At 35.2% G+C, this 27,080-nt stretch overlaps 1 long non-coding RNA gene across 6 annotated transcripts; it reads right to left on the reverse strand.

Annotated features, from left to right (window-relative positions):
* Positions 1-932: 932 nt before the first annotated feature.
* Positions 933-5,034, reverse strand: LOC113329276. Of its 6 annotated transcripts, XR_003349792.1 has the most exons (9): positions 4,766-5,034; positions 4,295-4,469; positions 3,570-3,657; positions 3,125-3,226; positions 2,881-2,920; positions 2,591-2,757; positions 2,383-2,465; positions 1,841-2,085; positions 933-1,241 (listed from the first exon to the last, which is right to left on the reverse strand). It is a non-coding gene; the product is annotated as an uncharacterized LOC113329276 (long non-coding RNA). The 6 variants fall into 6 exon arrangements; XR_003349791.1 differs by having other exon boundaries at positions 933-2,085; XR_003349793.1 differs by having other exon boundaries at positions 933-2,120.
* Between the last annotated feature and the right edge of the window lie 22,046 nt (positions 5,035-27,080).

Genomic DNA, 27,080 nt, shown 5'->3' on the forward strand with positions numbered 1-27,080 from the left:
CAAACACATGGTAACTTGCAAAATCGGCTCGAAGATAGACGCATGGAACAAGAAGTAGAATATAACAGATACGATCAACCACACGAACCAGATAGTAGAGTTGAAATTCAAAGGAACGATAGATACCAACATACAGGAGAACGTCATCGCACGCGTCATGAGCAAAATAATGAAGAGAATGATGCAGAACAACGGAGATTACTATTACATGAAAGAAAAATGTTGAGAAATCAACGTGAACAGGAAGAGGCAGCTGCACGTGAGAGAATTGACAGGGAAAGGCGTAGGAGACGAAGAGAAGAAACTGAAGAAAGAGAAATTCAAGAGGATATGCGTCAAAACAATCAAGAAAATAGAATAAGACAAGCAAGACTAAAAAGACCAATGCAGCAAGATTTAGACCAAACAATGAGCGAAAATATGCTTAGAGAAATGGCGGAGTTGAGAGAAATGATGAAGATACGAAAAGATGGCGGAAGGAGACACTACACCATATTAAAGTTTTTGTTATATAATAAATCCATCACTTCAAATATTTATTATGGATTATAAATGTGTAAAATATGATGTTATAATTAGTGTTACAGTTCTAATATAACAACTAATATTCATTATAGAAAATAATTAATATATAATTAATATTATAACTAAATCCATCACATTAAGTTTGTTATGGTTAAACCAAAAATGATATATTATGCTTATCATTAACTTTCTAATGGTTGTAATTGTTAATAAAAAAAATTGTTACAGGTGTAACTGACCATTAAGGAGATGACATGTGTCCTTTTTAATTATGGTTGTAGTTGTCATAATTTTTTATAACAGATTTTATAAAATTTAACTGACCAATAAAATTATGACACGTGGCTTTTTTTGTCATGGTTGTTATTGTCATAGAATAGTTTGCAACGATTCTAACACAATTTAACTGGCCATTAAGAAAATGACATGTGTCTTCTTGTTAGTGTTACAAATTTTCTCACGCACATCTGAAATTACAAAATACAATACCCGCAAATGAAAAGAAGTTGGATTTCAGGTGGCCCGCAGTTGCAGATATGGTGCAGTTTTAGACCATCCTGATCCAACAGTTAATAATGTTAAACTAACGGATTTGCATTAGGCCCAGCGGAAGGAACTAGTAGTGTCAGTTGCCGTGCCTGGGAGGGAGCATTCACAGCTGGTGCTGTTGTTGGTGGTTGGGCCATAGGTGGAACTACTGCTTGCTCCAAAATACCCTGAGGTAGAAAAGGAAACAAACACGATGTATTATGAGACGAACAGTAAATACACGCTTGACTTACGTTAATGCTAGAACGCTAATAATGCACCACGGGTAAATAATGCTAATAATAGGTTACAGAAGAAAAGGAAATTCTAATTCTCAGGCTGAGTCTAATCGTGGTGCAAGATTCAACTTTCTTGTTGAATCCACGTCACCAAAAACCAACGCCCAGCTGCAGTGAGGATCCAAGATTCTACGTCCATACGCAGTTTGAAACTGCGCAGCACGCAATTAGAAACGGCGCATCATTTATCAACCATCAGATCTCCAATAAAATTAGGAATCCAACGGTGTATGGTACTGATAATTGAGTTTCGATAAAGTAGTGACAATACGTATTTAGGAACTGTGTTTGAGGCTTTTTTAATACGCAGTTTCCAACAATGTGCCCGGATTACTTCCATCTCGGATCCAAGCAAAACGCTGCACTCTCTGGGAATCAAGAGAACAGTGCTCGAATAAACGACACATCAACAGTCCCAATCTTGAATCTTGGGTGCCGTTAGACCCAGCCTCATGCATATTGTGTTCTCCGACAGAGAACCAACTTACTAAGTATAGATAGTCAACAGCTCCCTCTGGATGATTAAATGCAGCCCGTAGAGCACGGATTACAATATCCTTGTCCCAACTACCCCCTCCCATGTCAAGGATTCGTTGAATGGCTGCCTCAAAGTTATCTCAAGCGACAAGATTGGATGCACCTTGCCCATAGACATCTTCCTCAGTGCTACTTTAACAAATTAAAGTAAAATGCCATTTAATCATTGATTACAACAAGATCCCGAGGAAACATGCTGTAAAAATAAGCCACAAACTGATCAGCATCACCCTAGCATCAAAAGACAGAATGGTCAATAGAAGAAAAATTATATCAATGACAAAGAAATGCGAAAAAGATGGCACCTATGAACTATATCGAAAAAAATCATATCGATGAATCTATGAAATGTTCGTTTAGGGTCATTCACAATGTTTTTTCATATAACACCTAAACCGTTTGACATTTCTCCCCTTTAAAAGAATTAAATTGTGATCAGACAAGACATGAAACGAACTACGTACAGAGCAGTTGAAGGGAGAAGTAAATGCACCTTTGTAAACAAGATATCTCTGTCGTTCAAATGCACCATGCCATCCTCAAGAATACTTTCCATTTGCTCTTGGTTCTACTTACCTGTAAGAAATGACAGTACAATATCTAAGCTTATTAACTAAAACTTGAAAAGCTACATGTAATTCTAACATGACGACCTTAGATTTCCTATCTCATCCAATGATGGATTACAAAAATCAGTGTACCTTTTCAATCTGAGCCAATACCAAATGACTTATGCTAGGCTCTTCATCTTTCTGGTCCAGATCATCCAAGTCGTCATCATCATCTTCATTCAGAGGTGGCTCCTCATCATCTTCTCCTTCTGGTTTTCCTAGCTTAGGGGTTTCCGCATCTGGTGTGTTAACAGGATCTGCAACATGAGAATCTTACTGGGTTATACTTTTTCTGATTTGAATTCTCATTAAGACCCGTAATGCACCACAGAGCAAATTAAAAAGAAATAACAACAAATAATAAATTAATAGAAGTTTACCATAACTTGATGGCGTATTCTAGTCTTTAACACGTACACCCTATCCACCATATTAATTGGAAATGAAAAGATATCATTATTTGAACGCACATATAATAGCAAGTCTACTATAACATTAAACAAAAAACTATTCATATGATCCTACACCAAATACTGGATTTGAGGAGTTTCTTAATCTCATGCTTGGTTGTCCACTAGACTGAAGCTATTAAAGAGGAGAAAGTGAGAAACAATGTTAAACTACCTCTTCACATAAACCAGACGGGGACTCAATTTTTCGATCCAAACGACCTGAACGCATGAGGGCGGGAACCAGGACGTCAGCTCGGTTTGTTGCTGCTATCACCTGCATTTAACCATGACATATATTTGAGCACTACTCACTGGTACTAATGCTCAAATGTACATATAAAGCAACGATATTCATCATCCCAACTAGGAACCTCTAAAATCGTTTCCTACATACTCACTGAGACCGTTCAACATTTCAAGTTTATCATGACAGAGCCAACAAACAGAATTTAAAAATAAACTTTTGCCATTTTGCAACAGAACTTTAGTGAGAGGTTTGCTTTGACTAATTATCTAGACGGACTCTGCATGAAAGAGCATCTCAAACATTATACTGTATATCTCACAGCAGAACACAACCAACTGATATTACTGTACATATGAGAACAGATACTGACTTTTATACGGTCATCACTGCTGAAACCATCAAGCAGATTCAGCAACTCCAACATAGTCCTTTGCACTTCCCTATCTCCACTCACTTCACTGCAATGATATGGCTACTATGTTATACACACACAATATAGTGCAGAAAAAATGGTTCACAAATTTATGTTTTCAACCATTTGGCACAAGTAAAATAAAGGTAAGGAACACATAATTATGCAAGAACTAATATATGAATAAATTTACTCCACTCAGATGTATAGCAACTTTGATTATGTTACAATTTCTGAATCCTACCGCAGGGAGTTCTAGTTTTCACCACACAAGTAGTACATACACATAACAAAATCTCTCAGGTAAATTGGTTAGTTGTTCAGGTGTTCAAGGAAGGTTGCATATCTCAGTCGCAATATGTGTGAATATACACACCCACAAACATATAACCGTAAATACATGTCCTCATGATATCCGTCTGTTCTAAGCTTTTGCACTCTATGTACTGCAAAAAAATAGACACGCAGATCATACGCAAATAAAAGAACAAATTTCCCTATGCCTAAATCAAAAATATGCATTAAACACATTGACACCAATCAATAACATCAAGGATTTTTACGACAGCTGGATAATCTACAAACAAGAAAGCTAAAATCATCATTTTCCAATACTCTAAATTCTAAATCATCGTTTTAGACTTTTGGGACATTTTGACTTTGGGTCCCATAAAATGGTATACCTTTGCATTTGGAGCCTAACTTTGTCCAGCTTTGAGTTTGGGTCCCGGTCAAAGATTGACTATTCTCGACCATCCAACAATCAGTTAAACCAAGGAACTTAATTCAACTGAAGAAATAAAAATGGAAGAACAAGAAAGAAAACCCTTTCAATTGATTTTAATGTTCTACCAAAACCTAGAAAAAAAATTAAACCATCATTAGAATTTTCATCCAATTGATTATATGTCCGAAGATGGAAAACCCTCTTTCTCAGTAATTAATTTTAGTCTATTGAGACAGATTAAAACAAAAACATCTTTTCAATTGATTATATGTCAAAATATGAAAACCCCCTTTCCCAGTAATTGGTTTTAATCTATTGAGACAGCTTAAAACCAAAACATCTTTTCGAGGAAAAAAAAAACTAATAAAAAACATCAGGAACCCTAAAAATAAAAATCAAAAACAAACTAAGGGTTTAATGAAAGTACCTTAACAAAAGAAACTTCTTTTTCAAAGACAATGAAAACCATTGTGTTAAGGCCTCTTTTATAAGCAAACTTCTAATTTTGGAATTAAATTTTGGTAAAAATTAGGAGCGGGAGATGAAAAAAGAGAGGGAATTTTGGATCTCAGTTTGTTGAATTTTTTTGAGAGTGATAAGTTTCTGTTATTGAGACCTAATCTTCAGGAAAGAAAATTTTCTGTGAGCGGGAGATGAAAAATATGAGGGGGTGTTTTTGAAGGTTCATCAGGATTGAAATCTGAGGCGGGAGAGATAAAAGAAAAGGGGGAATCTTTTTTTTTTTTTTGGAGGTGAGCTCGATCCGAGTAATTTTTCAGAGAAAATTTATTTTTAGAAACCCTTGATTGTTGGGATTTGATCAATTTGACTCCGTCAAAAATTTGAACATGTTTTTTCACGTGTAAATGGGTATTTAAAATTTGTATTTGTCAAAAATTTAGTCGATAATAAAATTTGTGGATGGTATCCCGAAGAGGAGAGATAGCTGAAGAAAATTGAGTGAGTTGGCTTGCAATGGTTTAATCCAACTTCACAATTATTGATTCCAAATAGAAAAATTAACATTGTATTGTATCATTGTCGAGAACGATGATTGAAGAACCGAATGATTTGGCTAGGATTAAACGAATTGAATTCCGCGATCGATCATTTAAATTCACATATTTTTGTCAAAACTTAAGTTTGATACTAATAAATTTTGAGGATCTTTTCATGAAATAGTGAATCATGTGTTTTTTGTTATGAGACGTTCGAATACGACCATCAATCTTGAACTTTCGATAGTTAGCCTAACTTATCTTACTTCTATCGAGAATGATAATCAAAGAGTGATTTGGATTGAATCGATTGTATTGAATTATGCAATGATCATGTCCAAGGGTACAAGTTCATATCTTTTCGTCAAAATTTAAGTTTGATGATAAATTTTGTGGATTCTATTCAAGAAATCGTCAATCACGTGTTATTTTTTACGAATCAGACGAATATGACTATTAATCTTGAATATTCGAGAGTTATCATAAATTATGTTACTTCTTCCTCCGTGCTCTCTCTCTCTATCTTGATTTTTCATCAGTTACTGTGTAGTGTTATCAAAGAACTGCCATTTCGTTCTTACTTAGATTCAGACTTATAGGGTACTTAATTGAAAAATCATGCAGTGTTCATTGGCATCCAACCGGAAGGTTGGAAATTAGCTCAACCACAAGATTATTATGCGGCCTATAATGATTAGATGTCTATATTTGGTTAGTATGTTCAAACTAATCAAAGTTAGTCTAATTATAACTGCTCGATAACTAATTCAAATATGTTTGTTAAAACTATCCAAAATTAGATATTCCAAAAGACTTATAAATACTTCATGTAAGTCTCCATCTAATCCTCAACCAGCACTTTTTAATTATTTTCTCTCTTTGTAAAGCTTCTTCATCAATCAATAAGAGCTAATATCTATATATCTAAAGAGAAAGAGAGAAAATGGCTGGTTGCACTAAGTTTATGTTGATCTCAATGTTGATTATGGGTATGTTGTTGATCAGTACTACTAATAATGTCGTTGCGGATATGGATTGCGATTACTGCTTGCAATCATGCACAAAAATGTATCCAATGCAAAAATGTTTGGATGATTCTGAGTGGTGCCATGATATCTGTCAGGGTGAGAACGCTAATGGTCACGCCAGTACTCATATCAGAAAAAATTAAGAAGCAACTAATATATATCTTTGCATGGGGTGATCTCATTAGCCATCAATTATTAACAATAATGTCGTTTCGCCAACCATGTAACCATAAATCAATGTGATGATCAATAAAACGAAATCTTATTCTATTTGCATTTCTCTTTTTATAATTTCTTCCATTTGCATTTGCATTGACCATTGTGATTCCCTTTTTACCGTTGTCTTCTCTTTAGTTTATTGCTGAAATAATTCACAATTGATTTTAGATAAACCGTTCAAAAACAACATCAAAACCATCTTTCTTAACTAAACCTTAAAAGAGGAGAACGGAAAAGAGTTATAATATCCTCTAATTCCACAATTTGTCTTCATTCTGGTACTCTAATATCCTTTTGGCATGATAAATGGATTGGAGATGAGTGTTTGGCTGATTCTTTTCAAGCTTTAATCTGAAACTTGCAAGTATAGCTGAACATATTTCAGTTGATGCCTCTTGGAAATTCGAGTTTAAAAGAATACTCTACAACAATGAAGTTAATAATTTGGCGGCTTTATTCTCTATCATTGGTTCGTCTCCTCCAGCAGGAGATAATTGACCTGATACTCGAAGATGGTCCATTCATTCATCTGGTATCTTCGGGGTAAAATCTTTATATTCTTCTACGACAGCAGATTATCGGTATCCAACACTTCCCACACAACTTTGACTGGCAGAATGAAGTCCCTCCCAAGAGCACTTTAGTGTGGAGCTGAACCTAGACAAGAACACTATGATTAGTGTGGGAGATGAAGACGTGATTGGCGATCTTGCCAAATAATTAGGATGCAAGACAGAGAAGTTTCCTTTCACATATCTTGGCATGTCAATTGGAGCTCATTGGCGTAACACTTCATTGTGGGATCATATTTTGCTCAGAATGGAACAAAAGTTGGCCTCGTGGAAGAAAAGTCAACTAAATAAAACAGTTAGGTTAATTCTTATCAAGGGTTGTCTTGTGAGTTTACCTATCTATTATATTTCGCTTTTTCATCTTCCGGTGAGTGTGGAAAAGAGAACGGTTAAGATTATGCGTAACTTCTTGTGGGGCGCGGTGGAAGGTAGAAGGAAAATGGTATGGGTTTCTTGGAAGAAACTTTGTATACCGAAGATGAATGGAGGTCTAGGCGTGAAGAATCTGAGGAAAACAAACCAATCCTTGCTAATCAAGTGAATTTGGAGATTTCCGAACAACAAAAATATCCTTTGAAGATCACACACACAAGAGTGTATTCCAGAATAATGCATCTTTTGACTTCTACCAACTATTACATAAATGTCGATTTTCGTAGGAATTACATAGATATCTAAGGAGAGTAAAATCCAGGATTACATAGATAACAGCTGACTCAAGTCGTCGGATCTATCAAATGGTACGCCTGTTAAACCCCATCCATGTTTCCCCTATTTTAACAATGAGGGTCTACCTAATTCTTTTGTCTAGTAGGAGAGAAGAGAGTGTAAACAGCTGTCAATCAACAGGTGATAAGTTGTCATGCATGCACCTCTGTTAAAAGAGGCATACATAGCATGGTAAAGATTATTTTCCAAAACAAACACCATAAATATGCAGCGTTAATAATTATGATAAAGATTATTTTCTTAAAATCACGTAAATCTTAAATGACAAAAGCATGAATCCTTCTGAAACCATATTAAAGATAATATTCCTAAAATAGTGGGTCTTAATTAGCATCTTATCACAAACAAATTATTTAAGGGATCATTTTTGTTCAATGGATTGCAAGAACAAGATAACTTAGGCAATGGAGTAATCAAATGTTAGTCTTATTGTGTTCTTGGTCCTAATCTTTTCTAATCTCATCACGGAAAGACAATTTGTTTATGGAGAAAAATCAAGCATAGAAAGAGAAAGAGAAGTTTGGAACTGGAAAAACAACTAAAAATTCTAAACAAAAAACCAATCAAAACTATTATGGTAGGTGTTATGTTAATTTCCCTTTTTTGTATTCAGCTTAACATAGTTTCTAACATATTTCGTTGTTATGCTCTGAGACCAAATTCGGAGATACAGTAGATTGCATCGACATTTATAAGCAACCTGCGTTTGATCACCCGTTGCTCAAAGATCATAAAATACAAATGGTTCCAAGTCCAATTCCAGAAGAAACAACTAATAAAAACATTTCATCATCTATTTTTCGGAGTTTAAATATTGATAGCGGGTTTCAAAATGAAAGATGTCCACCGAGAACGGTACCTATCCGCAGGACAAAAAAAAGAAGATTTAATTAATGCTCGAAAGCTTTTACAATATACCGTTCCGATCCATCCAAACGCTTACACTCTCTCGCCTATGGACAGCCGTGTAAGCATTGCCCTTGATTCCTTTTATGCATGATGGCACTTTTTATCTGTTGGATTTTACATGCCCATGACTTTCCAAAATTATTTTATACACTCACATTTTGCTTTTCCATCTCAATTTTTTGGACCTAGACGTCCTGAAAAATTCCTCCTTAACACAAAATCATACCCTTTTAATTGGGGATGTCAACTCGTACGCTTCAAATAATATATCATAGGGATCAAAATTGGTTATTTGAGCCGCATCCTAGGTGGTTAAAAATTAATGGATTTAGAATTGATAATAAACCCGGATAAAAAATTTAAACTTCTTAATAAAGTTTCTTAATATTTCTCTTAAATCAAATACTATATTTTAATGTTATTATTAAATGTAAAGTTATTTGTTAATGGTCTAGTTAGTGAATTATTAAATGTAAAAGAATGGAAAAGAGTACAGCTCACGACCGCAATTAAATAGTTTTAGTAAAATTAAACTTGCATATATTCCGTTACATGGTGCTTGACGGGTAAACAGATTCGTAACCTTAATTTATTGCCATATTAGTTCCGAAATTGCTAACACTGCTATTATGGACCAGAATTGAAACCACGTCAAACAAGTTTTGATATGGCTTAAAAAAATAGTTTTGATGGAACTGACCATAAACCAAAAAAATCACCTTTAATGTGGGATATAATATTGTTTGGTTATTGATTGATTAATAGACTTTTACCAAGAAAATTTGTTTAGGAATTTACAAGATATATGTTGTATTTTTGGTGTTTGTAGGTTGTCTCTGTTGTAGAATTTAGCGAAACGAAGGCATTTTTTGGAGCTTCAGCTCATATAAGTGTACATGGGCTTGAACTAGATAACAACCAATTCAGCACTTCACAAATTTGGATAAAAAATGGTCCAGATGAAGAAATAAATAGCATTGAATTTGGTTGGATGGTAAATCATCTATTTACTATACTTATTTGTATTATCTTCTATTAATAATATTTTTCTCTTACTTTTAGGTATATCCTGCGCTCTTTGGCGATAGCCGCACTCGACTATTCGGTTATTCGACGGTAACTTTCGACATTAACATGTTTTTATTTTCTATTAGATCTAACATACATGGTTTTCTTTTAGACTAATACAAAATTTTATGTATGCCTTTAGTTTTTAGTTTTTTGTTTTTTTGTTTGTTTTGAAGCAGCATACCTTCAATTGTTTTGGCGTATATTTTTCTACTAGTTTAACATACATGTTATTTTCTTTAGAAATTAATACATAGATTTTATGTATGCTGATACTAATATTAACTATGTTGATGCTAATGGCTTGAGATCGAATCCCGAATTCTTACATACTGATTGAATCATGATTTCTCACACGGTAATTAATTTTCTAAATCCTAAATGACAGGCTGACAATCAGAAACGAACAGGTTGCTTCAACATGCTTTGTTCTGGGTTTGTTCAAATCGATAATGGCATATCTCTTGGTGCAGCTATAAAACCATTATCAACCTATGACAAAGATACATGGTCACTGCATGTCAAAGTATACCGGGTAAGTGTGACCTTTACATTTAAGAAGTTGAGTACATACAAGATTTGTAACAACTTAATGGCACGATGCTTATATTTACATATAATGTGCATGAAGAGATTTTCTTAGGTTATCTAATTATAAATATATAGGCAGGACCCACAAACCGGTAACTGGTGGTTGATCACTACCAGAACTATAGGATACTAGCCAAAAGAAATCTTTACACATTTAACGAACAATGCTTCAATTATACGATACGGAGGGGTTGCAGGGGCTAAACCTCAAACACCATTTCCTCCGATGGGAAATGGATATCTACCTCAACTTCAAGACTATTTGAAGACAGCATAAATGAGGAAAATGAAGTTTGTTGACGAAAAAGGCCACTCTGTTAACCTAAACCCCTATGGACTACCAATCAAGCATGATACGATCCTGGATTGCTACAAAATTTTGTTTGATGGTAATATAGGAGGGGATTGGGAGATAACGACGGCGTTTGGAGGACCTGGATTGGGAGATAACGACGGCGTTTGGGGATTGGGAGATAAAACGCATGAATAATATTTAAGTGTCCTAATTTTCTTGTATTCAAACATTTTTGGTTATTTCAAGTGTTATTTTCTTGATATACAATGGTTATTTCAAATTTTATTTTTTGGATGTACAAATTTGTTTTGAAGAGCTCAGAGAAATGTTACATGCTTACCTAAATTTTCGTGTTGGTTCTGTTTTGTTTTCATAAATATGAAGTTCATGTTCCTAATACATAGCCTAGAGAAGGAAACAAGAAGAAAGGGATAGCTCTTTTCTCAACGAAAAACTCTTTCCTCTCGTGGTTGTAGTGGCGGAACTATGAAGAGACTTGGGAGCGGAGCCAGCCCACGACAAGGGTGGGCAGTGGCCTACCATGCTGGGTTGGCTCCCAAGCCTAAATTCCCCCAACTTTCATGTAAAGAAATAAGTCCAAGTCTTTTTATGCCTAGTTGCCTATCCTCGAAAAATTTTGCCTGCCCATAGCAAAATTCTTGTCTCCGTCCCTGCTTGGGATGGTTTAAGCCAGCCCAAAATCCAGAAAAATGTACATTTTTATAGTGTAATTGGGTTTGGCTAAGAAAAATGAAGCCCAAACGATAGGCTTAAGCCAGCCCAAGCCAAACCAATTTGTTTTCAAGTTATCCCAACATTGATTTTCTAGCTCCGTCACTGTTTGGGTGATAAAACGTCATTTTTTGTTGCGATTGACTAGAGATTGAAACTATTCTTGTTCGCGTAAGGGAGGAAACCAGTAGATGCATGTGGGGTTTACCAGGGACGGACCCAAGAAGTCTTCATTCTTTTTTAGGCTGTTGGACTATGATGGCTACCTGGGCTAAAGCCCAGGTTAGCGCAGCTGTAGATTCGTCAGTGGGGTTTACGAACTTTGTAAGATTTCAGAATTACGGAGGCTTGGGTTTACCGATTAAAATAATTTTAATAGCTTGTGGGTGCAAACATATATGGTAGAATTGAAATGTTGTGTTGTTGATGGGATAATCTAGAATGCAAAACAAAGCTTGACTAAGTTAGTCTAGATCAGCCGAGATTTGTTTGGAAGGGATAAATGTACGGCCGTGGTTTTTTCAAATAACCATTATAAATATTTTATTAATTAGTGTCATATTAATTTTTCATGATGAATGATTCATTAATTTTTCATGATAAATATTCATTTAATGAATATATTAGATACATATTTTTATTAATAAATAAGTTTATTAAAAATTATATATATATTGATCGGTAAAGAATTTGGTGTTTGGCGAGTTTCGAACTCAAGTAACTGATATCATCACCCAATAACTTTACCACTGTACTACAATGATCCCTGTAAAAAATTATATTAATAATTTTTAATGGTGGAAGTGAAAGAAGATGTGGGTGGTAGAAACATTGGCGGGTATTTGTGAGTGATGGAGGTGGTAATATTACTAGTGGTTAAAAAAATAGTAGGTGTGGCTGGTTTTTACGTTCGGTGGTGGATGTTAGTGAACATTAGTGGACAATAATAGTTTTGTATCTTTATAAGATCGGCAACATTTTATTGTGATATATGTAGTTGGTTGTTTTTAGCACAACTGGTAAGGACAAAAAAAAAATATTTTGAGGAAGATACTATATCATATAAGAAAATATGATCATGACCGCTGGATCACCCAAATGGGATCCCATCTACTTATAGTACCCGATCGAATGAATCACGGTTTTAATATTAAAATAAAATCTATTACATTTCCAGAATACAAAACAAAATTTGGACAGGTTAGGATAGATAAAGAACGATCAAATTTATACTTACAGAACATAATCTACCATTATAGATGATCACATTTAATTAAAATTTAATAATAAATGTTCAATTAATATTTCATAATAAAATTTTCTTTAATAATCAAATGAATATAATTTTTTTAATACATAATAAACTTGTTTGATATTAACCATATCAGTCAGCATTAATGGTGGTTGTGATGGTGGGGATAATGGTGGTGGGAATTGGTGATACTGGTACAGTGGTGACGATAATGTGGTGGTGGAATAAGTAGTGGTAGTAGGGTGAGAAAATGGGTCCTAAGATAGGTAAATTAAGAACTAGTGGGAGTTGTGATGGTGGATGGTGGTGGTATATCAGCGGTGGGTATAATGGTAGTGGGTATTGCTGAGACTGGTGGAATGGTACGATAATGTGATGGTGGAAAAAGTAGTGGTATTAGAGTGAGAAAAGGTGTCCTATGATATGTAAATTATTTAGTCACCTTTGGTTAATTTTTCTTTGTTTTGGTTAAATTTGATTTTAGTTCTCAAATTATTATTTTTATTATTTTTGAAAATTAAAACAATTTTTAAAGGCCACATTTTTTCAAAAAAGAAGATGTTGTGATTTTATGATTTTCCGGTTAGGGGGCAGGAAGAAAAATGAAACATATAACAAAAAATTGACCAAACACAAGGCTACGCACGAATTAATTGTTATCGGTTCAGTTTCTCATATCTCTCTTTATTCCCCTTTTACCACGACTGTATGTAAATTGGGAACCCAACAATTTATATGAAAGAGAAAAAATAAATTCTAATGCTAACAGATTTTGGAAGATTAATCTAATTGATTTATAATAACTTTAGGTGTTTTTAGTTTTGTTACAAGTTTGGTAAATGACCTTTGAGGATATTTTTTTGAAATAGTGAACTAAGTAATGTTCTGCTTCCCATTAGATTTGCTCTAACAATTAACTATGTTTGTCCCAAAGGGTTGTATGACTTACATACACTATATTAAAAGATTCGAGGATAAGAACATGTTTATTAACCAACTCCTAAAAAAAATTAGACCTGTATCGATCGGTTCGATTCTCCTCAGACAATTACGACATGTATGAATCGATAGATACATCTGAAACACATATTCTTGACCGTACCGTTCCGATAGGGATTGAGGCCTAATATTTTATAATCTATGCACGTACTAACATGAGTAGTAAAAGAGGGGATGTAAGCTGGAGAAAGGAAATGAGAATTTTCATTATCTTATCCGTGTAAGGAAACATTGAGTATTTATAGGCTAACCTTGTCTATGGGATGCACAATATTCTTATGCCACATCACCAGGCACATGGCCTATATTTAAAAAAGTCCTTTGGACTTCCCATGACAGGTGGATAAATGCAAATCCACTTTATTCTTGGACGTAATCCATTTCTAGATTGTTCTTGGTTATTAATGGTGGGCCATTCACTAATATCATGCTCATGTAACACTCCTCTTTGTACCACCATTTACGGACGTTTCCCAGTTAAAATCTTGCCAGAAAAATTTTGGCGAAATAAAAATTAATCACAGAAAAATAGTACGACACTTGTGGCCTTTAGTGTGATGATGGTTATCACGAATCATCCCTTCGCTGGAAGCTCACAACAATATTGTCTATGCATCTTGTTTGGATTCGTGTAGAACTTATCAGGAAAAAACGTGTGGGGTAAAAACCTGCCTTTAGTGTAAAATATGATAATCCGATCACTGATTCCGCCAAAAATCTTATGGATATCCATCTCTTTACGTGAGGCTCACCGTTGTAAGTTGTTATCTCATTAAAAACCTCGTCTGAAAAATCCATAGGGATAAAAATTGAACGTAGGAAAACATGAGTTCTCAGTACAATGATAAACCCGCAGATGTTGCCTCGTTAAAACCTTGCCCGGAAAAACCCAGGAGAGACAAAAACCAAACGAAGGAAAAAGAGTACAACATTTCGAACTGCAGATAACTGTGGATTCGCATGTCTCATTAAAACCTTGACAAGGAAAACCCAAAGGGAAAAAACCTTGACTAAGGAAAAAGAGTACACGATATAATGTCCAACATAACCAATATCCATAGTATTTTGTCGCTTTACTTCCCATGATGAGTAGGCATCTTAGTTGATCATTATGTTCGACAGTATTGCACTGATATCACGAGCCATCTTTTAATGATTTCAGCAGCTTCAGCTTTCTTTAATTGAAAAAACTTGGTCTAATCTATCTTTTTGCAATTTCTTAATGATCATCTTGTTATGCCAGTCTTTTATTCTCTACTTACTTTGTCTGAACAATCGTAATCGATCGGAGGATAAACGAGTATCCTCTACCACCAGACTATTAGTTAAGAAAATATTTAGCTCCTTAAACCTGCCAAAAATCAAAACTTAAACAGTCTGATTAGCTTTTCTCTGTGAGAGACATTCAACGATCTTTCATGCAAAAGATCAAGCTTAATGGCACCATGAAGATGGAGGATTCTTCGGACCTATGTCTCGATACTGGTGCTAGGTAGAACCAGACTCACATGTTTACTACATATTCCAGCCGATGTACTATTTACACATCTTTCGTGTAATACAAATCACATAGTGATACATTCCCCTGTGTTGAAATGTAAACCGATCAATATTTAAAGTAAGAGATCGAATGACTACAATCATGTTAGCTTGTCCTTTTAATCATGTCTAAACGTTGAAAGTTGACGAAATTAATGGACTGCTAGCTACAATGTTCAGACTGAAATCTTGTTTTACCGAGATTCTCATCTCGAACTTCTGCTTTAAGCATTTTTGTGCTTTAGAGAAGTCTTCAGAAGTTCTAATAAAGTATATGTTGTATTCTTCAGATCTAGTAGATGCACAATATATGGGCATAGAAAATGGTTCACATAGTCCCGGATAACATAAGCATTCACTTAGACGATTGACAACTTTCGTCTTTATTGAGCGAATGCATATGACATGGTAATTCTACTGATAGGTGGAAACCTTTAGGAATTTGTCTGCGGTTAACTGTACAATTTCGAAGTAACCATATTGTTAGAGCATTGCTCGGTCGAACTCGCATGCGCTGCTATCTCAAGCATGTTTGTCAATATTAGTGATCAAAACTATAAATCTTGATTTCTAGTCAACTATAGCTAAGTCTCGGACTAGGATAGAAATTGTAGTTGAGCTCAAGAACTCCGTGGTGATTCATCATACAAGACGAAGAACTACTCAAGGAATCTGTGGAACTTCATCAACAAAAAGGTATGTGGAGACTTGAACTTATCTATCACTCAAAAGTCTATCTACTCTATCTCCTACTCTTTGAGATAAAAGTCGTCTTGCTATATATACTTTTATTATACACATTTGGTATTTCGAGCTGAGTATATCTCGCCTATCTATATCTCGAAATATGTGTTGGTAAGATTTTCTCTTCAACCGAGTTTATCTTTACCTAGTGACGAAAGTCATGTTATGTTTCAATCACTTTGAAAATTGCTTTGACGAGAAATGGTGTAACAACTGTATAACGTCCTCTAAGAATGTTTCAATGATTGGAATGAGAGTTTAGATTATACAACCAATGGTGGACATGAGAATTGTTGTGGAAACACATTTATGTACAAGTCCTATTCCTTGAACCAAAGTTTCCGAACTTTGTTGATCAATAGAAACGGAATGTGGCGTGAGCCAAGTCCGCGAACTCAGTCCGCGAACCGACGGGAGTTTTCGTCTGTGAATTTCTGCTGGAGTTTGTGAACTCCTTCCGTGAACTTAAGTTCGCGAACCCAGTACGCGAACTTGAGTAGGTTATATCTAAAGATGATGATCGTGAACTAATACTTATAAAGACTAAGGAATGCAGTATGAAAACCGTGACTATAAAGTTCATGAACCGATTTAAGTGAATCAAATCATCTTTGCTTCAATTGTTCCTTGTGTAGTACATGAGATTTTCTTGTTATTGAACAACTCTCTAACTAGTTCATTTTGAAGTCACTTGAACTAGTTATGGTGAAGAAGAACATGGTTGATATGAAATGCTCATATGGCTAACCATTTGGTTGACTATTGTTGAACCAACAAATGTACATGTTCGCGTACGGTTATACAAACCTAAAAGCGTACATATCATTTGTGTGTAACAAGCTAAGTTTTCAATCTAACGGTTGAAAAATATTGGCTTGAATCTAAATCGGGTTTTCATCCAACGGTGAATATTGAATGCTAGGTTACCAAGGTAACTTAGATTGCAAACCGTGATTTGAAATACTGTATAAGGGGAACTATAGCATCTGTGCAAAACTAATCCCCACACCTCTCGTGTGATACTAGTTCGCTTTCTAGAGTCGGTTCTCCTTTAACCTTTGGTTTCTTCTCTAAACCAGGTTAATGACTTAAAGACTTCATTGGGATTGTGAATCCAGACCGATATTACTTTTATCGTAGTTGTGTGATCTGATCTTGCATCTTCTATCATACGAGTACAATCAGATTGATTGGCTTGACATTGATTTCTCCGATAGGCAAGATATAAAAAGTAATCGCAAACATCATCGTCTCATTGTTTGTGATTCTGCAACATCTTGTTTCGCTACCATACGATTAAGATTGTGGTGAGGTGATTGATAACTCTAGGCTGTTCTTTGGGAATATAAGACCGGATTATCAATTGGTTCCTGTTCACCTTGATTATTATCAAAAGGCGGAACAAAAACCTTTAGGGTTTATCTGTGGGAGACATATTGATCCTTTAATAGACTTGTATGTGTGAGACAGATTGGTTTATTGCAAGTCTTCGACTTTTGGTCGTAGCAACTCTCAGTTGTAGGTGAGATTAGCTAAGGGAATCAAGTGCGTAGTATCCTGCTGGAATCAGAGACGTAGGGAGCACAATTGTACCTTGAATCAGTGGGAGATTGATTGTGGTTCAACTACAGTCCAGTCCGAAGTTAACTTCGAGTAGGCTAGTGTCTGTAGCGGCTTAATACAGTGTGTGTTCAATATGGACTAGGTCCCGGGATTTTTCTGCATTTGCGGTTTCCTCGTTAACAAAATTCTGGTGACTGTGTTATTTCTATTTCCGCATTATATTATTTATCTTTATAATTGAAATAATACAGGTTGTGCGTTGTAGATCATCAATTAGAATATCCAACTTTTGATTGTTGATTTAAATTGATTGATTGGATATTGGTCTTTGGTACCATCCAAGTTATTCCTTGTATTTGATTAGAATTCCCAGTTCCTGCTTGAGTAAATCAAATCAAGAGAGAGATATAAACTCGTTGATATACTTTTAATTGATTGCGTCTTTTTGATTCTCTTAAAAGTTTATTCGAGTTTGTCCATACAAATTTCTAAGCGAAATATTGGGTGGTGTTGTTAGACCCCCGCTTTTTCACATATCTACTAGACGCACGTCGATTCCTTAAAAGACTTCCAAACACCTACCGAAGAGGTAGTTGCATCCATAACTGGGAATATGTTTCTTTGTAATCCATCTCAGATTTCTGTGAAAGACTTTGTGCAATTAGTTGACTTTATTTTTCCCACTATGCACATACACCGACCTGTAACCACTAGTGGTTATATTATCGGATGTTGGTATTGCAAACACCCACTTGTAGCTAAGAGTATCTCACATCATCAAGCGTTTTGGTTGCAGTACCAAAACTATGCATTTTACAAGAAAGATGTTATTCTGCTTCGATCTCTCCTGGTTTAACCAATCATACCTTTGATGACATTCCCACAAAGAGTGGTTTAAAACCAACAACACCTACGGAAGTATCGGTGGATACTTTGACTATGCCATCAACAATCATTGGATTACGATCGCAAATTTCTCTATTGCATGCATGCCTTATGGAAATCCTCTCATTTTGAGGTTCCGCAGCCTTTGCAGAGATATTCTCATATTAGGAGAATTATACTTAGAGAAATTAGATCTACCTTTGAGAGCACTATCTTTCATTGATTGTGAATGGATCTTCCTTTCAGGAGGTGCATAATATTTTAAATGAACTAGTCATCCACATTGTGGTGTGTTTTAAGTGACACACTAGCTACTACATCCACAACCTCTCATGAAGCAACTTGATTTGCAATTTCTGAAGATATCGAATCTTCTGCATGTCTTTCATTGCTGAAAACATCAAGATGAGATAAACCAGAATATTTCACGCCATTTTTTAGGCGATAGCCTTTCCTCCCCAAAACGTTTGGAAGACTTTCTCATCAAATTTGCAAATCTTGTAGTAGATGAGTAACAATAGTGGAGTATAACATGTCTCAAAAACAGAAAACATGAAAATGGTTTCATGAGTAATAAGTTTCAAAATGCTTTATGAATTAGTCAACCAAACCATTCAATAAATGCACAAGAACAATAAATTACTCATCATCAATGACCAGATCATCACTAAGATCATACAACATCAATGACTGACAATCAAGAGTTTTATTTAAAATCTATATGGGTATAGATACACAGTTACCACCCCAGGTGATATGTCGAGTCATTTGTGACTACCAGACCATACTTCAATCAACCTGGTTAGTATCTTTGGAAACTTGTTGTCAAGGTGGTGCTAAATAACAAGCGACCTTAGTTTTCTTCACCACGCTCTTTGATTAGCATCAAAATCGTAATCGATGCTGAGACTAAGGTCTTAAGAGCGTACATATGAAAGAAAAATCATTCATATGAACTGAGGTCCATACTTTCCAATCATATAAACTTTGTCGATAATTCCTTTGCAAAGGGGGGATATACATCCACATCGATTTCAGTAGCTATTCTGAGTATTATCAATAACTAGTTAACAATCGGTTAATAACGATCTTACATCATTCTCTAGAGCACGAGGATATTCTAATCCATTTGGTACCAAATTTAAATATGCGGATATTCTTCTCCATGAGATATCAACGCAAATTTCATGGACATGCTCCTCGTCAGGAGATATCAACTCACAGGTCAAAGAGAATATGGATGTTATCTGATTGGACTGGCATACTTCATGTAAGAGGTTTTCGTCTATGCTTGAAACAATCGTTGCGATTCCATGGCATGCCTTGCAAGGACTATAGTATATGCAGAATCTAGCTAGCGTACTCTTGCTATGTATAGCAACAGAGTAATCTCCAACACCTCATCCATCTATTGGTGTGAGAATTTAGATGAGACACAGTTGGAGTTAACCAATATCATCGACGATTCTCCACCTGATCTGTAAGAAGAATGTCTCATCAACAGAAAACTTAGTTCTGTACCACTCTACCTATGAAGGGAGGAACTGGGTGCAGAAAACAACAATAACACACAACCTAGGAGAGGTAACTGTCAGGTTTCCTCTTTCGTTTACTTTCCAGATGGAATAATTTTAAGAATTTACATTGTCATGTAAAATTAACAGTAAACTGTAAACGAATTTTGTGATCATAGACACTATGTCAATATCAGTACCAGTGCTGCCAAGACGACCGGTAGAGATGCAACAATAATGAACATCATTTCAAATGCACGTAACGTGTCTGTCACAAAGATAGCAGAGCTCTACCATGCTCAAATACGGATTCCAATTATCATGCTACCGTCCCGTATTTCTCCACTTCTGGTGGTAAGAGGTTTATCAGATTCTCAAACCTGATAACTATTGTGGTTCTCATATTCAGAAATATGCCTACCACAATTATATTTCCCACATTTTTGTGTCTATTCATTTGCGAAAAATAGACTAATATTTGCATAGGTACAAGTGCAAATTTAATTCACCAAATTCAGGATTTTAGGTAATAGCTCAGGCGACGAGAAGACATCATATTAACTCTAAATATCATTTACAAAATGCAACACTCATTATCCCATGACGTTTGTATATCTACGAGGCGCAGTCAACATATGCAACACTCGTTATTGGTGACACAACATATACAAAGTGCAAATTAAGCACTATCTCTTTAAAGCTCGTCTATGCATATAATAGGCGCATATTATGCATGCCGCAAAGCTTGCAGGAACACATAAGGGCACAAAATGTGCGACTCTCCTTATTGCTCCCCGCAATATTATATACGGTGCATATGTCTTCTCTAAATTCAAGCCGAACTATTTCCCACAAAAATTAATGGTAAAACAAGAAAGAAAACATTCAAAATGCAATATACACGGTTCTAGCATAATATCGACAAATCTCCAATTTCGTCCATTAGGCTCGACGAAATATTAATTTATCAAAGTTGAAATATGAACACATTCTTTATATCTTAAAAGAAATTGTCTCAATATCAATTGTAGGTCATTTCAATGACCACTGATAGAGATTGACTAATCTTGTTAACCGGGTGTCCAATTTTAAATCACATTCCGATCAAAGGGGAACGACTTTGAATTTTGGAAATTACCATAACAGAGGAATGTTAAAATTTTTCTATCCCCAAGGATGTAATAATTCCTCACTCTGTCGAAAAAAAGTTAGCACCACAAAAATTAGTAATGTACCAACAAAGGTAATTTTGTTCTTTACGCTATCCAAAGGGATGCGGAAAACATTCCGTTGGTTGGCTAAAGAGGAAAATAACAAAACTTATAAAACTCAAATATTTGGCTAAATTCGAAAATCAAATCACAAATATGAGTCATTGCTCATACATACCTATTTTGTACATCTCTTCATATACCGCATAATTACCTGTGCTTCAAGTAGCACATACTAGACACGGTAAAATATCTAACTTTCTCTTTAACGGGTTCTAATTAAAATAGGAAACGAAATTAGACATTACAAAAATTTATGCATAAAACAACTGAACAATAGTTGAATAAAATACGCAAATTTGAAGAGAATTATATCGTCCATCCCCATGTCCCCATGTGGCTTGCCAGAGAGCAATTCGTGCTTATAATGTATTGTAATTGTTTCACTTAACACCAGCTAATTAAAGAAACAGTCGACTAGTATTTCATACTCTATGCACGTGCTAACATGAGTAGTAGAAGAGGGGATGTAAGCTGGAGAAAGAAAATGAGAATTTTCATTATCTTATCCGTGTAAGAAATGCTACATTGAGTATTTATAGGCTAACCTTTGTATATGGCATGCACAATATTCTTATGCCACGTCACCAGGCACATGGCCTATATTTACAAAATCCTTTTGGACTTCCCATGACAGGTGGATAAATGCAAATCCACTTTATTCTTGGACGTCATTCATTTATAGATAGATTGTTCTTGGTTATTAATGGTGGGCCGTTCACTAATGTCATGATCATGTAACACTCCCCTTTGGACCACCATTCAGGGACGTTTACTCGTTAAATCCTTGCCTGAAAAATTTCGGCGAAATAAAAATTGATCGCAGACACTTGTAGCCTTTAGTGTGATGATGGTTACCATGAATCGTCCCATGTTGTCAAAGCTGCGCCAGGAAAACCATTTAGGACAAAATCTAAAAGCTGAAAACTCACAATAATATTGTCTATGCATCTTGTTTGGCTTCGTGTAGAACTTATCAAGAAAAACCGTCTGCGGTAAAAACCTGATTTTAGAGTAAAATGTGATAATCCGATCACTGATTCCGCCAAAAATCCTATGGTTATCCATCTCTTTACGTGAGGTTCACCGTTCTAAGTTGTTATCTCATTAAAAACCTCATCAGGAAAATCCAGAGAGACAAAAACTGAACGTAGGAAAACATGAGTCCTCAGAACAATGATAAACCCGCAGATGTTGCCTTGTTAAAACCTTGCCCGGAAAAATCCAGGAGGGACAAAAACCAGACGAAGGAAAAAGAGTACAACATTTCGAACTGAAGATAACAATGGATTCACATTCCTCATTAAAACCTTGACAAGGAAAACCCAATGAGACAAAACCTTGACTAAGGAAAAAGAGTACACGACGAAATGTCCAATATACCCAATATATCCATAGTATTCTGTGACTTTACTCCCCCTGATGAATAGACATCTTAGTTGAATCATTATGTTCGACAGTATTGTATAGAGATCACGAGCCATCTTTTAATGACTTCAGCAGCTTCAACTTTCTTTAGTTGAAAATTTTGGTCTGATTTATATTTGTGCAATTTCTTAATGACAGACACATAAAGAAAAGCAGTAATTACGTTTGTATTCTATTGTTATTGTTCCACTTAACACCAGCTAATTAAAGAAACGGTCAACTAGTATTTCATACTCTATGCACGTACTAACATGAGTAGTAAAAGAGGGGATGTGAGCCGGCGAAAGAAAATGAGAATTTTCATTATCTTATCCGTGTAAGAAATGATACATTGGGTATTTATAGGCCAACCTTGCATGCACAATATATTCTTATGCCACATCACCAGAGCACATGGCCTATATTTACAAAACTTCTTTGGACTTCCCATGACAGGTCGATAAAAGCAAATCCACTGTATTATAAGAGAGCTTCTCCAACGGTGATTGTGGATCTTTTATACGTGGTATCACTTTTAAGACATCCTTTAAGTATAAAATCCTAAATATTTAGAGAAAATAAATTTTATCTCCAATCCAGAAAATATTGTATCATCCTTTTACTTATTTGTAGGTATATAAGTGGTTAAATTTATTTCCTTTCTTGTTTTTAATGATTTTTATTAACAAAAATGTGATTAGGATGGGAAGACATCCTCTAAGTGAATGTCTAAACTAGAGCTTGACCTAGAGGATGTCTAACTTCTTTTTTACCATATCATCCTTACATCAATGGGTTGGAGATGATCTTTTGTAAAAATTATTGTGTATCCTATGTAGATGAAGATTTTTTTCTTCACACACATTCCACTGGAGAAGCTCTTAGCCGTAATCCATTTCTAGATTGTTCTTGGTTATTAATGGAGGGCCATTCACTAATGTCATGCTCACGTAATTCCTTTTTTTTTTAACAAAATTAACGATTATTATCGAGAAAGATCATGGACTAGGATAGAGCCACGGGCCACAGCAATTTAGTTTCGGAGTCGAACAATTTATTGACATTGTAAAAAAATTACAATAGAATATAAACGTAACGGCACGGGCATACATTAGCTTTTAATAACATATCCAGACATGCAAGTGATTGATTCTAGTTACGATTTGCCTTGAGCTTTTAGAAAAGAAATTTATTTAAGAACGTAGTGAAAAATAAAGTTACCCATTTCCAGATGGCTTAAGATGAGATTTGGTGGGTCATATAGACTGCACACTTGCATTTGTTCCAGGAACTACAAATGATGAACGGCAGTTAGTGCAACTCATATTAACGTTTCATTTCTGAAGATATACGTAGCATAGAAATATGTACTCAGTTATATGCCCTCTATACTGTAGATGTTCAAATTCATTATGAGCTCATGTCATACTGCTACTGATCATGTACTTTTAACTCCCAAATTGAAACCAAATCGGGTGAGGTTCATTAACATTTAAACATGACTTGGAAACAACTACAAAGTATTATTCATAATCTAAAAACATGTGGTGAATCCTCCAAGATGCGAAACAGTAAGAAAAGGTTAAAAAAACAAAATAATAAAAGCAACAGAATCCCCTAAAAAATGAAATACAATTACATCAAATTTCTAAAATGAATTATTTTTCGATCCTTCGTGTCCTCCCTTGTTAATCCAATTGCTCCATCTACTTTGTGCCTCATTGAAATGGTGTTCCTTCCAACTGTAGCTATTCCATGTAGTGTACCAGCGTTTCTATGCTTTCCCGAGTTTCAGCTTCATTTGATATTTATATCTATATTTTGAGTGACAGTGTCCTGAAAATCGGCTAAGAGCTTTTGGTATTGCTCCCAATGGCTTTTCTGGTTCTTCATCAGCTCCATATCCCTGTTATATCATGTTATTGAAAAATATATTAGTAATATTTTGTATAATTGTATGAAAATATAACCTCATTAAAGAGGTAGTCCACATAATAATTCTCCCCTGCTCCAGGTTTTCGGTTTATCCTAGCGACACTATAAGTGTGTTGTGGTTGGATTTGTACCTGGGGCGAATTTGGAACCTGGATTACCAAGTGGAATTAGAACTCCATGGAGGACCTCGAAAATACCGTGTTCCTTGTTTTCCTGTTATGTTTTGCACATCAAGTTAGGTGTTCAAATGATGGGATTATCAATTTATTGTGTATACACATATTGTCCTGATATGAATTATATATAAGTAACAATCAATCTTTTTTATACGTATGATGGATTCCACCGTGGTGTTCAATAAAGATGCTGCCATTTCTGCATCAGCTACAAAAGATATCGTCCCTGTCCCACCTGTTAACCTCCATTGTGAGGCTTAGTCCGGTAAATGTGATTTATAAGTCTGATGTTTATAATTATTATTATCCTAACCTAAAATAATCAGTGTCGTGAATTGTGTGTAATACCTTGCGGTAGGTTGGACCAGATCCAAGCATACTTCGCATAAACCATGTAATTTCCCATTCCGGCATATGCTTGAAGCATATAGGGCAGTATACAATCAATCATTTGTCGCTAAAAGACTGAATTTCTGTCACAACCGCGTAACTATGCTTTCTGTGTATAATAAATAGGGAAGTAAAAGTTTTCATTTGGAAAATCTCATTTGTGCTATCTCTCGCTGATGAATTTATTTCTGAAATAGTCATTTTGTGTTCTCTGTTCAAAGGTAATGTAGGTTGTGGACCGGGGGGTTATCATCGCGTTGTCATCTACTGTGTTGTTCTCATTTCTTGCACATATATAACTATAAATTCTGTTATCCAATACCATGCATGCATTATGTAGCATTAATTTACTCTCGATAGTAATTTTTCTGGTTCTTCCAACGTATGTATGAGATAGATGAAATGATATACCTGGTAATAAGGTGATCCTGTAAGTATTCTTGTTGAGATATGCAGAGAGAGGGGCGGAACTATGCCCAGACTAGGGCTGGCTTAAGCCACCCCCATCCGAAAAAAAGTTGTTTACTTAGGTAGTAAATTCAAGCCAATATTCGTCAATCCCAGATAAAACTATTGCCAAGCCAGGGTAAGGGTTTAGTTGAATCCTATGTATGCCAAAAGAAAAAGAAAATTTTCTTTGCTTCTCTTAGTTTGAGCGGGAGAAAGAGGGCAACAAGAAAACCCTACGTAAGGAGATAAGATTTGATGTCACATATTGGGTTATCAAATGAAACTCTATAAACTTATTAGGGTTCTGGGTTTCAATATTTTAAGCTTAACATTTGATGTTAATTGTGATTATGTAATTCTGTGATTATTGATTGATGGGAAATGAATTTTATATTGTTATGATTGTAGTTTTGACCGATGATCGTTTAAGAACAGGACCTCCTTCACCTTAAGTTCAATTGAATTTTGCGCATTATCAGGAATGAAGGTTGGTATTCTGCCTTGTTTGCGAAGGGCTTATGAGCTATATTTGTAGAGTATTCATGCTTTTGTTTCTTGCTATTTTTTTTCAAGGAATTGATATCCTATATTAATTTAATCTGAATATGTCATTTAGTATTTTGAGTACAGTACCAAATCTTGCAAATAAATTTAGGCACAACATCAATGTGCTATCCAATCGGGTAATGGATTGGAATTATGGCTGATTCGAGAAAAGCAACTAAGGAAGGATCATAATGAGCTATTACAATGTTATGCAACATACCGACAACAAAGATCCAAAATTCAATGGCTACAATTAGGAGACCTTAACACAACCTTCTTCCACACTAAAGCAACCATTCATCGGGCCTGCAACAATATTCAACAACTTCAGGATCCACAAAACAATTGGGTTAATAAGAAGGAAGATGTGACTCAACTCATACTATGTTTTACTTATATAGTATATAGGTTTTTCTATCCCTTGATCCGATCGTAATAAAACTTCACTTAACGCATGTGGTGTCGATGCCAAATATAGTAGCAGTTCCTCTCCTGGATTCTCTTTCTGCATAATGGATAGATTCATTAAGTAGTTCTTTATGTTCTGCAATGCCTTGTCGCATTCCTCTATCCACTCAAATTTTGTTCCCTTCTTTAATATATTGAAAAATGTTTGCATTTATCCGACGAACGTGAAATAAATCTTCCCAACGAAGCTATCAATCCATTTAGTTTCTGAACATCTTTCACCGTTGCAGGACGTGGCATATCTCGCACCGCTTGTACCTTCTCTGGATCGACTTCTATCCCCTCTTTAAATACTATGTACCCCAAAAAATTTCCTGATGAAACTCCGAAAACACATTTTTCTGGGTTTACTTTGATATTGAATTTTCGCATTTGTTCAAAGATTTCTTTCAAATTATCTACATGATCTTCTGCTTATTTACACTTTACTAACATGTCATCAACATAAACTTCTAATATTGT

Source organism: Papaver somniferum, unplaced genomic scaffold (genome assembly GCF_003573695.1).
Source record: "Papaver somniferum cultivar HN1 unplaced genomic scaffold, ASM357369v1 unplaced-scaffold_115, whole genome shotgun sequence".
In the NCBI taxonomy this organism is placed as follows: Eukaryota; Viridiplantae; Streptophyta; class Magnoliopsida; order Ranunculales; family Papaveraceae; genus Papaver; species Papaver somniferum.